This window comes from Xyrauchen texanus, chromosome 10 (assembly GCF_025860055.1).
Source record: "Xyrauchen texanus isolate HMW12.3.18 chromosome 10, RBS_HiC_50CHRs, whole genome shotgun sequence".
In the NCBI taxonomy this organism is placed as follows: Eukaryota; Metazoa; Chordata; class Actinopteri; order Cypriniformes; family Catostomidae; genus Xyrauchen; species Xyrauchen texanus.
In genome coordinates this window covers 47533255-47550029 of record NC_068285.1, presented here as the reverse complement: position 1 = coordinate 47550029, position 16775 = coordinate 47533255, and positions in this window count along the sequence as shown.

Sequence of the window (16775 nt, the reverse complement as noted above, 5' to 3'; positions counted from 1 at the left end):
GAGAGATTCATCGCGATATTCCACGACAGTGCCCACATTTTTTTCCAATATTTCCAAAATTCCCCATCTTAACTTCCCATGGAAAGTTCCTGGAAATTTAACAGAAATTTTCCACCCCTTTGCAACCCTAGTCATAATATCATATTTATGTGCTAGATTTGGTAAAATACAGACACTATAACACAACTTAGACTATATAGGTCAATTTATAGTTTATCTATAGTCTGGCTCTGAATGCTGCTTAAATGGTACTGACATTTTATACAAAGGGAGATAGATAAGATAGAACTTTGATCCCTAATGGGAAATGTAGTTGTTACAGCAGCATCAAACATTTAGAAGGAATTAAATCTAACTTGTTGAGACTTACAGAAATCGTGTCATTAATGGTTGTGGCAGTATTCTTTATTTTAATATTGTCCTTTTTTCATTCCATAGTCTAAATCTAACAGCCGTCGTTAAATACCTCTGAATTTAAGAAAAGGCATTCAGGTTTTGCACTGAGGAGCCGAGAATGAGGTTCGGCCATTAATAGTGGCTCGGTACAGCGTCATAGCCAGGGGGACACAACGTCTCGTTCCATCCATCAGGGAACGGGGGTTACAAAAGTAACCTATACGTTCCCCGTCTGTCACTCACTCAATGTTCTGTCAAATTTGTAGGTTCCCGGCATCCCCAAAGGGGGAGATGCCACGCCTTTTCTCTCTCTAGGTTTCTCGTATAGAGTTAAAGCAGCTGGGGCCATTTAACGCTACAACACGCATTGGGGAAGGCGTTATTTTCCAACTCCTATTCTTAGGTTAACTGTGGCGAATGCGTCACATGGGTTTTCAGGCCACATGTGGAAGTGGCGCAGTGATAGATCCTACTTAGAGAGGGAGGAGTTGCTATGAACACAGTGACCGGGGGGCAGAGGGGACTACCCAAGGGAGACACAGGTCCACCGGCAGGGGGTCCATACCACGGAAAATACGCACAGGGGGATTAATCCGTGATGGCCAAACCATGTGGAGCACCTGTTCCAGTACAGAGTAGTTAGTACCTGTAGTGGGTCGGGTCGGGAATTCGCAGACCAGAAGGCTAGGGAGGAACGACATCCAGGGAGCGCGAGTTTAGTGGACTCTGCTGGGAGAAAGAGCGCACATGATTGCCTCAGTGGAGGGGAAGGGCACTATGTGCAAGCGGAACACCCAGTCAGTGGTTCTGTATTCCCGTGTTCTACGTTCTCGGACCTGAGAGAATACGGGATAAAACCGACTCAACCTGAGATTGTAGAATCTTGTAAAGGTATTGGGTGTTGCCCAGCCCTATGCTCTGCAGATGTCTGCTAGGGAGGTGCCATTGGCCAGTGCCCAAGAGGATGCCATACTTCTCGTCGAGTGTGCTCAAACCCGCAAGGGGGCAGGCATGGCCTAGGTCTGATAGGCCAAAGCGACAGTGTCGACGACCCAGTGGGCTAGCCTCTGTTTGGAGACCGTGTTCCCTTTCCGCTGTCCATCAAAGCAGACAAAGAGCTGCTCAGAACATCTAAAGCTCTGCGTGCAGTCCACATAGGTACGGAAATCACGCACCGGACACAGGAACAAAAAGGCTGGATCTGCCTTCTCCTGGGGCAGCGCTTTGCCGGTTCACTACCTGGTTCCTGAAAGGGGTCGTAGCAACCTTGGGCACGTAGCCCAGTCAAGGTCTTAGGACGACATGTGTGTCTGGTGGACCGAACTCCAGGCAAGTGTCACTGACAGAGAATGCTTGCAGGTCCCCAACCCTCTAGATGGAAGTGTGTGCTTCGTGATCAGGAGGGCCGTCTTCAAGGAGAGGGCTTTGAGCTAGACTGAATCAAGCGTCTCGAAGGGGGGTCTCTGAAGGCCCGAGAGGACCACTGAGAGATCCCAGGAGGGGAACAGGCTTGGCCGGGAAGGGTTCAACCTCCGGGCACCTCTAAGAAACCTGATAATCAGGTCGTGCTTACCAAGGGACTTGCCATCCACTGTGTCGTGGTGGGCTGCGATAGCAGCTACATACTCCTTCAAGGTGGAGGGGAACAGACTCCATTCCAACCTCTACTGCAGGAATGAAAGCACTGACTAAACTGCGCATCTCTGCGGGTCTTCATATCTGGAAGAACACCAATTTGCGAACAGGCGCCACTTGAGGGCATAGAGCTCCCTCTACCAGGCAGCTTTGGCTTGGTTGATCATGTCTACAACTGCTGGTGGTAGACCGCTTAAGTCTTCCACGTCACATCCAGGTGCCAGACATGGAGATTCCAGAGGTCTGGGCTCAGGTGCCAGAGGGTGCCCCATCCCTGAGAAAGAAGGTCCTTCCTCAGAGTAATTTGCCAGGGAGGTGCTGTCGCAAGGAGCGTGACATCCGAGAACCAAGTCCGAGTGGGCCAGTAAGGATCCACTAAGGTGACCTGTTCCTCATCCTCCCTGACCTTGCACAGCACCAGTGCAAGAAGGCTCACTGGGGGAAACGTGTACTTGCGCAGCCCCCGGGGCCAGCTGTGTGCCAACGCAACTGTGCTGAGAGAGGCCTTCTTTAGGGAGTACCAGAGTAGGCAATGGGAGTTGTCTTGCGAGGCAAAGAGATCTATCTGTGCCATGCCGAACTGGGCCCAGATCAGCTGGACCACCTGGGGATGGAGCCGCCACTCTCCGCTGAGTGTAACCTGTCGCGACAGAACGTCCGCCGTCGTGTTGTGGTTGCCCAGGTTGTGAGTGGCATGCAGTGACCTGAGTTGTGGCTGACTCCAAAGGAGGAGATGGCGGGCAAGTTGTGACATATGACGAGAGCGCACGCCTCCTTGTATGCCACCATCGCAGTGCTGTCTGAATGGATCAAGACGTGTTTGCCCCGAACTAGTGGGAGAAACCTCCGCAGAGCAAGGAATACAGCCAACAACTCGAGGCAGGAGCCAGCGTCTGCATTCCCGTTGCACATGGCGCCCCAACCCAGTTGAGAGGCATCTATGTTGACCACAACACTTCTGGACACCTGCTGTAGGGGGACTCCTGTCCGCAGAAAGCAGTGGTCTGTCCAAGGGTTGAAAGTCTGATGGCAGGAAGGGGTGATGAATGTATATGCTGCGGAGCCATGTCCAACTCGAGTCTGAAGCCAGTGTTGAAGCAGTCTCATATGCATCAACCCGAGTGGCGCGACCGCAGCAGAGGATGTATATGCCCCAGGAGCCTCTGGATTTGTTTTAGAGGAACCGCTGTGCTGGGCTCGAAGAGAGCAAGGCACCTGAGCACTGGCTGGTATTCAAGAGACTGAGACTGTCATTGAGACTGAGTCTAACTCCATGGCAAGAAAAGAGATGCTCTGAACTGAGGTGAGCTTGCTCTTTTCCCAGTTGACCTGAAGCCCTAGACGCCTAAGCATCTGGTACCTGTGAGCGCATAGTAACTCTCAAGAGTTGAGCCAGTCTTTGGGGTAGTTGAGTATGCGGATGCCCACTTCCCTTAGCGGGGCAAGGGCTGCCTCTGCGACCTTCGTGAAGACCCGAGGGGACAGGAACAGGCCGAAGGGGAGGACCTTGTACTGACACGCTTGGCCGTCGAACACGAACCGTAGGAAGGGTCAGTATCGAGGCAAGATGGAGACGTGGAAGTTCGCGTCCTTCAGGTCTACTGCCAACCAATCTAGCTGTCGAACGCAGGTGAGAATCTGTTTCTGCATCAGCATTTTGAACAGTAGATTTGCAAGGCCCGGTTGAGAACTTGCAGGTCCAAGATTGGTCGCAACTCACTGCCTTTTTTTGGGTACGATGAAGTTAGGGCTGTAGAAACCCTTCTTCATCTCGGCTGGAGGAACGGGCTCTATCGCATCCTTGAAAAGCAGAGTCGTGATCTCTGCAAGTAAACCGCTGGCTTTTTCGGCGCGTACGGGGGTGGAGCGAATACTACCGAAACGAGGCAGGAGCCGGGCGAACTGAATCGCATAGCCGAGTCGGATGGTCCTGGCAAACCAGTGCGACAGATTGGGCAGCGAAAGCCACGCATCCAAACCCCGCGTGAGGGGCACTAATGGGACGATCGCTTTTGACTACCGGGTGGGCTTCGCGGATGGGGGGAGCAGGTTGGGAGGCAGAAGAGCTTCCCGAGGCTTGGGTGCTGAGAAAAGACTCAAAGCACTTATCTTAGAGAGGGTTAGAGACTGAGGAAGAGGTCCTGGAAAGGTGTCTTCAGAACTCATCAGCACTGGCCTGCCGGGGCTGATCAGTCGTGGTTCCGGAGGTAAGGGAGCTGCGTCCGGGGCCCGGGACTGTAGAGTTTTGGGGCTGGGGTGCCGTGAGAATGGCGCACACCGGCAGGATGAGGAAATCGCTCTACAATTTAGAATGTGGTTACCGCAGCCCGCAAATGAAACAAGGATTCTCCACTCAGCCCTCCACAGGGGGACGGAGTGGTCTTGGTTCCAGCTCTGGAGCAAAAGTCTGACTGCCTGGGTCGCCCGTCTCAGGAGCACTTGGAACTTTACTGGTCCTGGAAGGGTTCCTGGAGACGGGGGCCGTACGCTGCCTGCGAGGTGTTTGACGCTGGGGCTGAGAGCTGGGCCTGAGTTGAGGCGGAGCTACCTGTTGTTTAGTCGCAGGGGGACACCCTCGGCGAGCAGGCGGAACGCGCTGGTTTGGCGACACTGTGGCACAACTTGGGATATCGCCTCCATCTGCTTCTTCACTGCCGAGAACTGCTGGGCGAAGTTGTTGACAGTGCTGCCAAAGTGGCCAAGCTGGGAGACAGGGGCGTTGAGAAAGCTTGCCTTGTCAACGTTGCGCATCTGGACCATGTTCAGTCAGAGGTGACGTTCCTGGACCACGAGGGTGGCCATCGCCTGCCCGAGAGCTTGCACTGGACCTTAGTGGCTCTGAGAGCGAGGTTGGAGCACAGTTCCTGCAGCATGTCGGGGTCAGGACTACCTAGGTGCAGTTCTTTGAGTGCCTTCTCTTGGTGTACTTGCAGGAGAGCCATGGCATGCAAAGCGGAGGCAGCCTGTCCGGTGGCACTGTAGGCTTTTACAGTCAGTGATGACATCATCCTACAGGCTCTGGAGGGGAGTACCGGGTGGTCCTGCCAGGCGGCGGCGTTTTCGGGAACCAGGTGGATTGCAACCGCTCTGTCAACCTTGGGGAGCTCCATGTACCCTCTTCGACCGCATCAGCTCGTCATGCACTTCCAGGAAGAAAGGAACCAGGGGTGGGGGTGTGTGGCTATGAGCATGCCCTGACCTGAGGAACCGCTCATATAGCAGTGTGGGGGGGATGGAAGTTTCCAGTCCAGCCTCGCACTCACGGTGGCCCGGGAAAGCATAGTGGACATTGTGGTGTATTTTTATCAAGTGAAGTATACAGTAATCAGGTGTAATCAATGCCATTTTATTCTACAATTATTTCTGATGGTCAAGCAGGTCTTTTACTGTGTGTGTCTGTGTGTTTTTAGAGGCCTGTGCAGGAACAGGAATAGCCTCACATATGTGCTCTCATGACTGAGTTCAACATATGTGTGTGCCTATTTAGAGGTCTGCGCAGGTTTTCTGATGACTGCTGAGAGAATATATGGTGAGGCTCTTCCAGAGGTATCTCCTGTCCATTTCTTTAAATAATTACACTGGAGTCAAAGAATAGGATGATGGATTATGGTGACACGTTTGAAGAGTATTAGCCCCACCTTGTTAGAGGACATGTATTTAAGTGGACCATAACCCAGAGATGCTTTAGTTGTTCTGCAGGCAACTCGGCTTTATTGTATGATAATAAAGTCTATTCTTCTGAAATCAAAATCCCTAAGACTTCGAGTGATTTTTCACAAATTGGGTAGAAACTTCTACAACATCCGCACGTCAGCCTCAGACTGGGCGTGCAGACCCGAAGGTGGCAGCCCAGAGGAGTCATTAGCATCAGACGCCGATGTGACGCTCTCCGATGCAGCAGCGATGTGTCATCCAATTCCGGGAGCTCAAGCGAGAATGCCGGCTGGCCACGAGGCGAGCCGCACTCATCCCGAGCTCGGAAGCAAGCAAGCGTGCCGGGATCGGATGGTTCGTGGGGATTTACCCAGCGAAACTGAGCCCGTCGTCATCCCTAAATCAGCTTCATCGCCAGCCGGGTTGTCATCAATCATGTACGAAGGCACGATGCGGGGGTGGCTGAAGTGGCTTTCTCTCATGAGGGAAGAAAGCCACGACCGCAATGTTGCCATGGCTATGTTCTCGCACTGAGAACATGAACCATTCATAAAACGCTGCCTGCGTGTGATTGCAGCTCAGGCACGCGAGGCAGCTTTTATGAACATCAGAAGTAGAGAGAAATCAACGGCATCCAGGAACTACACAGAGGTGGAAAGACATCTTTAAAAAGACGGGTCCTGAAAAGGACGTTCAACGCCTGCTGTGTATTGCTCTTTTATGAGTGAAAAACTCAAAATCTTTTAGAGAAACAAACTCTTTTAGGAGGGCGTGGACTGCACAGCATGCAGAGAGAGAGAACACCAGCTGGAAATGCACGGTAAGATCTAACAGCAGTGCTTCTTGCCAATAGAAGTGAGTGGAACTGTGGTGAACTCAGCTAGCTGTTGCACAACCGCTCGGCTCCGAAGAAAAAAAATCTGACTGACAGACGCACACCCGCTTCCCTTTATACCCATACAAATTCTGTCTGCCAATTTCACATTGGCCTTTTCTCAAGTTCAGAGGTATGCGAAACTCCCAAGGAAGACCCCTTCTGTCATACAATCAATACAATGTCGAGTGAGTGACAGAAGTGCAATTACTTTTTATCAATATAGGTGATATTCATGAGTATCTGAGAACTGCCACCCAAAGTACAGTTTTCCTAGAGTTTATTTTTATTTAGAACTAACTGTAAAGGGAACGAGGGCAAGGAGGAGGCGAGAACCGGCTTGACAATATAAATAATATTTTAATAAAGAAATTAAACCAAAAGACACATACACACACATATGACGGACAGTTGCCTGTAAACGCTCTCTCTTGCACCACCGTCTGCAGTCGGCCTTTATCTCTCTCGGAGGCTTGATTAGCCTGGTAAGGGACTGGGTGTGTAGAATCAAGACCTGGCCCCGCCCTGTCACACTAACTTTTGTTTTAATGTTCCCTTTAAAGGGTAACTAAACCCTAAACCAACTTTTTTTAGTTAATGATCTGTAAGAATGGGGCTTTATTAGTACTGGTCATTGATTCAAGTAATTTTTTTGACATTTGTGTATAAAGTGTTTTAATTCTACAATATATGGTGTAAAAACGTCTGAGTGCTGCCCTCTTCAGGTTGAACGGTGGCTACTGCAGTTGAATTTTCCTATTGGCTGTTTGCGGTACTGTGATGTAAAGCGGTGACAGCTGACGTAAGCAGGTTCCAACTCACCACGCCCTTGGTACGAGCTACCATGCCCATGGCAGTATAAAAACCATCTTGTTTCGTCAAAACCACTGTAGCGAGTCAGGAGTTGGAATTGCGAGTATCGAAAACGATCAGGATAGAGTATTTTAGCATCTATTTAGCATAGCATTTATATAGTTATTTAGATTATTTTGTGTAGCCTAGGTAGTTAATTAGCATATTTGTTAGTGTAGTATTGTTAGAAGCATAGTTAGTTAGTAGCATAGTATTGCGTCAGTTAGGATAGCTTCAAGTTAATCTGTCAATCGGGTCTCAGGTGCACCCCCTCGCTCAGCCCCGCCCTCGGTTCGTCCTCTCTATCCCCGCTGGGGTCTGCCCACTTTTAGAGCATTTTTCAAATATTGCTAGTGGGTGGAGTCAGACTCTGAGCAGGGGTTTAGTTACCCTTTAAATGACTGTTACAAAGTTGATAGTCCTACAGGATTTTATTTGCAGAATAACATTGAATATGTATGCAGTCTCCATCCATGTGTACACTTAAAACAAAAATGGTCCTGCATAATGTGAAGTTTATTCCAGATTGGCAGTTTTATGTCTAGCAAAGGAACATTTAGAATTTGTTGATTTGTTCAATAGACAATGTATTGGTACTCTGGAGGTTTTTTTGAGGTTGTAAAATCAGTAGCATCATTTTTACTATGTGGTTCCTGTGGAAATGCCGATTTATCAGATATTTATAGTTTGATTTTGACTCCAATTAATGAACTAGTACTTGCAATTATGCTTTGTACCTTAATCCATAAGATCTATGCTTGGGCACTTGCATTGGTGTTGCCACCCCTCATAGTATATAGTACATAGTACAAATATATGAACTCAAATTTGTTCGTATATGGCCATATACCAGATTTAAATATCAGAAAAAGTAAATATTGCAACAGTCCTAATTATTATCTATTTTAACCTTACCGTAATTTCCGGACTATTGAGCACACCTGAATATAAGCCGCACCCACTGATTTTTAAATAAAATATTATTTTGAACATAAATAAGCCGCACCTGTCTATAAGCCGCAGGTGCCTACCGGTACATTGAAACAAATTAACTTTACTCAGGCTTTAACGAAACACAGCTTATAACAAAAATAAATAGGCTTTAACGAAACACGGTGTGGCAGCGGGGGCGTGGTCAAGCGCCCGTCCGGGAGAGAAAAGAGGTAAAGGCGCTTACACCTGAGCTAAATTATGTCTAACACCGGTGTCTAATTTCAGTAAGCATGGGGAGAGCGGCATAAAAAGGCAGCAGCCACAGAGCTGAGAGAGTGACACACGTCAGTCTAGTGTTGGCGCATAGAAGACTTGAGAAACTTTATAAAATTGATTGTAAAAATTGCTGTGGCCATTAAAAGCCTTACCTGGAACGTCAAGTGCCCTGCTGAAAACTGTCACACTGGTGCCCGTGTGACAGTTTTCCCAAGAAGGACACGTGAAGCAGGGCACTTGAAATTAGACACCGGTGTTAGACATAATTTAGTGCAGGTGTAAACGCCCTTACAGCTTTTCTCTCCCGGACGGGCGCTTGACCACGCCCCCGCTGTCACACACGGCTTGTAATAAAACATTTGCAATAAACCGTAGCCTACCAAGAAAGTCATTGGTCACTATCTTCCTCGTCCTGTGCACTGAAACCACTGAAGTCATCTCCTTCGGTATCGGAGTTGAATAGCCTCAGATTTAGTTGTCTATGTGAGTCAGTTCCTCACGCTGCTGTTTCCAACGTCTTATCATCGACTCATTAAGACCAAGCTCCCGTGCAGCAGCTCTATTTCCTTTTCCAACAGCCAGATCAATCACCTTCAACTTGAAAGCAGCATCATATGTGTTTCTCCATGTCTTTGCCATGGTGAGGGTGACAAAATTACTACCGTAATCAGAATGATGGGAAGTTTGAGCGCGCTCGATTTAATCTAAACAGTAAACAAAAAAAGTTGTTTTGACCTTAACCCGTTCGGCAATTTCATTGGTCTAATGAAAGCTTCACGCCACCAAAAAACTGAGCACGTCACAGAATGTTTTTTTTTTTTTTTTTTTATATATATATATATAAAATTTGAAAGCGGGAAAAATCCATATATTAGCCGTGTCATTGTATAAGCCGCGAGGTTCAAAGCGTGGGAAAAAGTTGCGGCTTATAGTCCGGAAATTACGGTAGATATGATTTCTTGAACTGAAACTGCACCATAATTTGTTAATTTTCTATATTCATGGTCAAAACGTAACTTTGGATCATTACGTCGTTGTGGCAACATCGAGAAACAATAGTTCTAAGTATGTGTAACTACATTTTTCAGTTAACTCAGTCAAACGATCGATAAAATTAAAGATCCGTTTAAGATGGCTAGTAAAATACCAACGTCTGTATCTTAGAAATAACAGCTTGTATTCGGGAGCAATGACATCACTCTCCACCCTATGTGGTCCAAATTGCTCCGAACCAGTGTGTCGTTCATTTGAGCTGATTTATGTCATTAATAGAAACAGTGTAACTATTTATCTTCCTTAGAAATAGCATGAAACCTTTCGGGAGCAGTGACGTCACTCCAAATCGCTCCAAACCAGTGTTGTTCGTTTGTATATAGGTTAGATCCAAGATGGCGGCGCGGTAGCACGCAGCGGCCACTCCGGATCCACAACGGTGCTATTTTTGTTAAAAAAGCCCGACTTTTGCAACACATGGACATCGGAGCAACCAGTGTTCGTGTCTACCATCGCCAGACACTACTCAAATATAAGAATCATGCAAAAACCAAGCTGCATGATGACCTGCAGGAGGCGCTACGCGTACTCGGCTTGCTGCGGAGACCAGGCCTCCAGCCCTCGGCGTCGCCTAAGCCCGGTGGCCGGGGAGAGGACGTCGTAGCGGTGTGCGAGAGCGAAGCGCGGAAAGAGGGCGGGGGTCCATGCTAGGCTAAAACAAACCCTAGCCGGCCGGCTCTCCGTCTATCCTGCTCTCAAATGTTTGCTCCCTGGACAATAAACTGGACTATATCCGACTCCAGCAGGCTACGCAGCGTGAGTTTAGAGACTGCTGCGTCTTTGTTTTCACGGAGACGTGGCTCAGCGACAGAGTTCCGGATGCGCCATTCAGCTAGACGGGCTCGCCTCGTTTCAGTGCCGACAGAAATACAGCTCTCTGCGGTAAGACTCGCGGTGGTGGCTTGTGTGTTTACATCAACACGGAATGGTGCAAGAACTCTATGTTAGTCTCTAGTTACTGTTCATCGCTGTTGGAGCTTGTGACTGTTAGATGCAGACCTTTTTATCTACCACGGGAATTCACCACTGTTTGCATAACCGGAGTTTACATTCCCCCAGCGCTAACGCTAAGGAAGCGCTCTGTGAACTGTATGGGGCTATGAGCGAACTGCAGAACGCTCACCCCGACGGACTGTTTATTGTCGCCGGAGATTTCAACCATGCAAATCTCAAGACAGTGCTCCCTAAATTCCATCAGTATGTGGACTTTGCAACGAGAGGGCGAACGGCTTGATCTTGTTTACACAAACATCCCAGGCGCGTGCCGGCGGAGCCCCGCCCCACCTCGGCTACTCAGACCACATCTCTGTTATGTTAATTCCAGCATACAGACCGCTCGTCAGACGCACAAAACCGCTTCAGAAGCAGGTGAAAACCTGGCCAGCAGGAGCCATCTCTGCTGTTCAGGACTGTTTTGAGTGTACTGACTGGCACATGTTCAGGGAGGCTGCAACATATGGCGATTCTACCAACTTGGAGGAATACACAGCATCCATGACCAGCTACATCAGCAAGTGCATTGATGATGTCACTTTCTCCAAGACCATCACCACACGCTCCAACCAGAAGCCGTGGATGACTGCGGAGGTGCGCACGCTGCTGAGGTCCCGAGACTCCGCCTTCAGAGCAGGCGATAAGGCAGCCCTAAGAACAGCTAGGGCCAAACTGTCACGGGCAATCAGAGAGGCAAAGCGCGACACGCCCAGAGAATCCACAGTCACTTCCAGGACAGCGGTGACACGTGGCGCATGTGGCAGGGCATCCAGGCCATCACCAACTACAGGACAACATCAGTTGCCTGTGACAAAGATGCCTCCCTTCCAGATGCGCTGAACGACTTCTATGCTCGGTTTGAAGTGCAGAACGACGTGATGGCGAGGAAGTCCACCCCTCCTCCCAACGATCAGGTGCTCTGTCTTACCACGGCAGATGTGAGGAAAACTCTACGTAGAGTCAACCCACGGAAGGCTGCTGGACCAGACAACATTCCTGGCAGAGTGCTCAGAGGATGTGCAGACCAGCTAGCAGATGTTCTTACCGACATCTTCAACATCTCTCTGAGCAGCGCCGTTGTTCCAACGTGCTTCAAGGCCACCACCATCATCCCCATGCCAAAGAAGTGTTCAGTGTCCTGCCTCAACGACTACCGTCCCATCGCACTTACACCCATCATCATGAAGTGCTTCGAGAGCCTCGTCATGAGGCAGATTAAGACCCAGCTGCCCCCTCACTAGACCCACTGCAGTTTGCGTATCGTTCAAACCGTTCAACGGACGATGCCATCACCACAACCCTCCATCTGGCCCTCACCCACCTAGACAATAAGGACTCATACGTTCGAATGCTGTTCATAGATTTCAGCTCAGCATTCAACACAATCATTCCCCAGCACCTGATTGGAAAGCTGAACCTGCTGGGCCTGGACACCTCCCTCTGCAACTGGATCCTGGACTTCCTGACTGGGAGACCTCAGTCAGTCCGGATCGGGAACAGCATCTCCACCACCACCACACTGAGCACTGGGGCCCCCAGGGCTGTGTGCTCAGTCCACTGCTGTTCACTCTGCTGACTCACGACAGTGCAGCAATGCACAGCTCGAATCACATCATCAAGTTCGCCGATGACACGACCGTGGTGGGTCTCATCAGCAAGAACAACGAGTCAGCATACAGAGAGGAGGTGCAGCGGCTGACGAACTGGTGTAGAGCCAACAACCTGTCCCTGAATGTCGACAAAACAAAAGAGATGGTTGTTGACTTTAGGAGAGCACAGGGTGAACACACTCCGCTGAACATCGACGGCTCCTCTGTGGAGATCGTCAAGAGCACCAAATTTCTTGGTGTTCACCTGGCGGAGAACCTCACCTGGTCCCTCAACACCAGCTCTATCACCAAGAAAGCCCAGCAGCGTCTCTACTTTCTTCGAAGGCTGAGGAAAGCACATCTCCCAACCCCCATCCTCACTACATTCTATAGAGGGAATATTGAGAGCATCCTGAGCAGCTGCATCACTGCCTGGTTTGGGACTTGCACCGTTTCGGACCGCAAAGCCCTGCAGAGGATAGTGAGGACAGCTGAGAAGATCATTGGGGTCTCTCTTCCCTCCATCAAAGACATTTACAAAAAACACTGTATCCATAAAGCAACCAGCATTGTGGACGACCCCACACACCCCTCACACAAACTCTTTACCCTCCTCCCGTCTGGCAAGAGGTACCGAAGCATTCGGGCCCTCACGGCCAGACTGTGTAACAGCTTCTTCCCCAAGCCATCAGACTTCTCAATACTCAGAGACTGGTTTTACACACACGTGTCCTGAGTTGCACTTTAATAACTGTCACTTTATAACCGTCTGCTACCTCAATAACTGCTATGTGCATAGAACATTATCTCATAGTATGTTATGTTTACATTTTAGAAACTGTCATCTTTTTGCACTACTGAGTACTGGTCGGCGCTGCACTGTCTATTGTCCTGTTCATTGTCAGTAATTTGTTGTACTGTCCCGTACTTTTTGCACATGTTTGCACATGCACTTTATATAGGTAGTTTATATAGGTATTTTATTTCGTTGTGTAGTCTCATGTGGTCCTATGTTGGTCCTTTGTTGTTTTTATGTAGCAACATGGTCCTGGAGGAACGTTGTCTCGTTTTGCTGTGTACTGTACTAACTGTATATGGTTGAAACGACAATAAAAACCACTTGACTTGACTTGACTTGACTTGTACTGATTTGTACTGTTAAAAGAAACATCATAACATTTTCCTTTCGTTGTATTTAACAAGATTGCTTTTGGGAGTCATGTAATTATTCCAAGTTTTTTCGAACAGCCACAGTATTCAGCTCTGAATACGTTTATTAATTTTAATTATGCTAGAAGCTGGTGTAACTTGTGTTGACGGTGTTTGTGTAATTGCATAGTCCTATATATTAGCTAATATTTAAAATATTTGTTTGAAATTTCAGCTTAGTATTTGAAATCAAGTTACGTGCTGTTCACATGCTTGAAAGCGTTTGTTTTTGCACTAAAATTATACGCAGCGCCCATAAAACAGCGCAGACGGACACAAAAATGTGCTCAATATGAACGGCCCCTCAGTGTAAGACTAGAATCTGTAGTCTGTAGACGCCTATTCTTTATTATTTGTTACTGTACATTTTAGATTTTAGAGTATAACATCATCAAAACTAAGAAGTAACACAAAAGTATGGAAATCCCAGATGATATAGTCTCAGAGAAAACAGGCAGAGACTGAGGAATCCTCCTCTACATGAACTGGGCACTGAACTGGCGAGGGTGACATAAAACAGAATGGTAACCGCACCTCTACAGTGGGGCAAACAACAGACAAGCGAGTATGCTCCAACTACAACAGTTAACATGACAGTGAACAATAAACAGGCAAATAACAAGGTGGCACACAAGGAATAAGTACGGAGTGCAATCAGAGTGAAGCAGATGGTAACTGGCGAGTAAATCATCGCTGTGATCAGCATCTCCTTGAGATCGATCACCATTGCCATGGAAACGCTGAACGCGTGCCGGCTCCACCTGTGAGACATGATGGAGAGAGAGAAACAAACAACAGTATTAGATGTGTAATATTTGTATCAAGTCGAAAAGAAATTAATCAAGTATAATCAACTTAAATATAGCCATTTTATTCTACAATTATTTCTGATGGTCAAGCATGGATCTTACTGAGTGTGTCAGTGTAGAGACTTGTGTGGGAATGGAATGTACACATATGATAAACTGCTCACATATGATAAACTGAATTTCCTGTTTTGACAATAGAGAAAATATATGGTGAGGCCCCTCCACAGATGTTTCCTGTGCACTCCTTAGAAAAACAGACTGGAATCACAGAACAAAATGATAGATAGTGGTGACATGTATGAAATGTATTAGCCACGCCTTGGTAGATCATATATAAGTGGGAAGAAACCCAGCTGATGGAGTTGCTCTGCAGGCTGACTCAGCTTTTCAATCAAATGTTGGCATAAATGTCAGAACCATGACAGATAGTTGTTTGTTGGTAATCAGTTGGTAATTTATGCTTTGAATAATTATTATATGGGCGAACATGCAGTATTCTAAACTAATTTATGTACTTAATTTAGATTATATTTAAACTGTTGTGCATACGAATAACACATGCAGACTCAAAGTTAATGTACTGCATTTATTTTGTCAGTGCTCAGAGAAAAAAAATGCATCAACAGAATTGCTACAAAATTACAAACCTAAATGACTTCTGTGCTCATATAAAAATCTACTTAGACTATCTTAACACCTAATGCCAAGAATTACATTTGTTAATTTAATTTAAAGCCGGTTTATGAGTAAATAAAAATGGTAAATAACTTAATTACAATATAATCTTTAGATATACATGTTTTTTTCAATAAATAATTATATTAAATTGTAGCAAAAATTTAAAATTAATTAGTTAGCAAATAAATGTAAATTACAATTAAAAATGTATATAGATGTATAGATAGATAGATAGATAGATAGATAGATAGATAGATAGATAGATAGATAGATAGATAGATAGATAGATAGATAGATAGATAGATATGTTCTGCATTCATTGTGTTATTTTAGATTAAAATTGAGATGTATTTTTTTGTTGGGGGCTAATCACATGGATGTGGCAATTGTGGGTCATGGTCAATGCACCACCAACTGGCAGCAGGAAGTGTACATTTACCCAAATTGCTTAAATTGTTTAGACATTGCTGATGTCAAATTTTGTGAAGTTGTAGTCATATGGTGGCATATCTATTACTCATTGTATGAATAGGGTCCAAGTTTACATTAATGCTGAGTTGTTGCTGTGTCCACTTTGCATTATTTTCCAAAAGGCAATGGGTGGCTTAGCCAATGGGTGGCAATGAGGGACCTAATGGTGCTTGGGCTCATCATTGCTGCTCGCAGCTACATTTATTATTATAATTTTTATGTATTCACTCAGTGATAAGGCATTCATCATGGTTGAAAACTCAAGAAACTTGGCACACACATCAGTCCTGCATAAAATCAAAGGTGATGTAGTGTTTAGGCTTCGGGGTGGTCAAGGAGCTCTACAGCACCTTCAAACACAGGCAGTGGTTAGGATAAAGTTGCTCATATGGTGTGGTTACTGCTCTCATAATGTTAGACAAAGTTCACTTGGTTGAGTCAGCCATGTTGGATGGAATATGGGATTTTCACATTTTCCCGCAGTGTTTTGGGGGGTTTATTGTGGCTGAAAACTTATGAAAGTATGGAGTGGTGGTGGTGTAGTGGTCTAAGCACATAACTGGTAATCTGGTAATCAGAAGGTTGCTGGTTCGATCCCCACAGCCACCATCATTGTGTCCTTGAGTAAGGCACTTAACTCCAGGTTGCTCCGGGGGGATTGTCCCTGTAATAAGTGCACTGTCAGTTGCTTTGGATAAAAGCGTCTGCCAAATGCGTAAATGTAATGAAAGTTTACACATAGATTTGTCTTAGGCCATCTTTTAATTTGATATTGCAATTGAAAAATATTGCCACATAATTTGTTTGATATTCACAAGTTTTGGTTAGGACATTGCTCTCATCATGACAGACATATTTCCCATTTGATTGTATTAGCTCCGCCCAACAGGATGTCAAAACCAGTTTGATTTGATGAAAAAATGCATGCTCTGGAATTTGAAATACTCCTCCTAGGGGATTGATGTAACAGGCAACAAAGGTGGCCAACATTATGGCTAGACATTAAATTGCAAACAGATTTTTGATTTATCATAACTCAATTTATGGTAAAAAATGAGAAATAGAAAGTGCTCATCTTCAGCGTGCATTGTGTGATTTATATCAAAATTGAGATTTATATTTGGTATTAGGGCTGATCACATGGATGTGACTATTGTGGGGCATGATCAGTGTTTACAGACTTTGGAATAGCATTCAAATTTTTTCCATAATTGCTACAGTCTTTGAACTCGATACATATATAGATCTCATAAAGCCAAACAACTTCGTGATAGCAGTCTTAAGCTCTGCCCAACAATAAGTCGCCAAGGAAGTGGGTATAAGTGGTGATGGTGTAGTGGGCTAAAGCACATA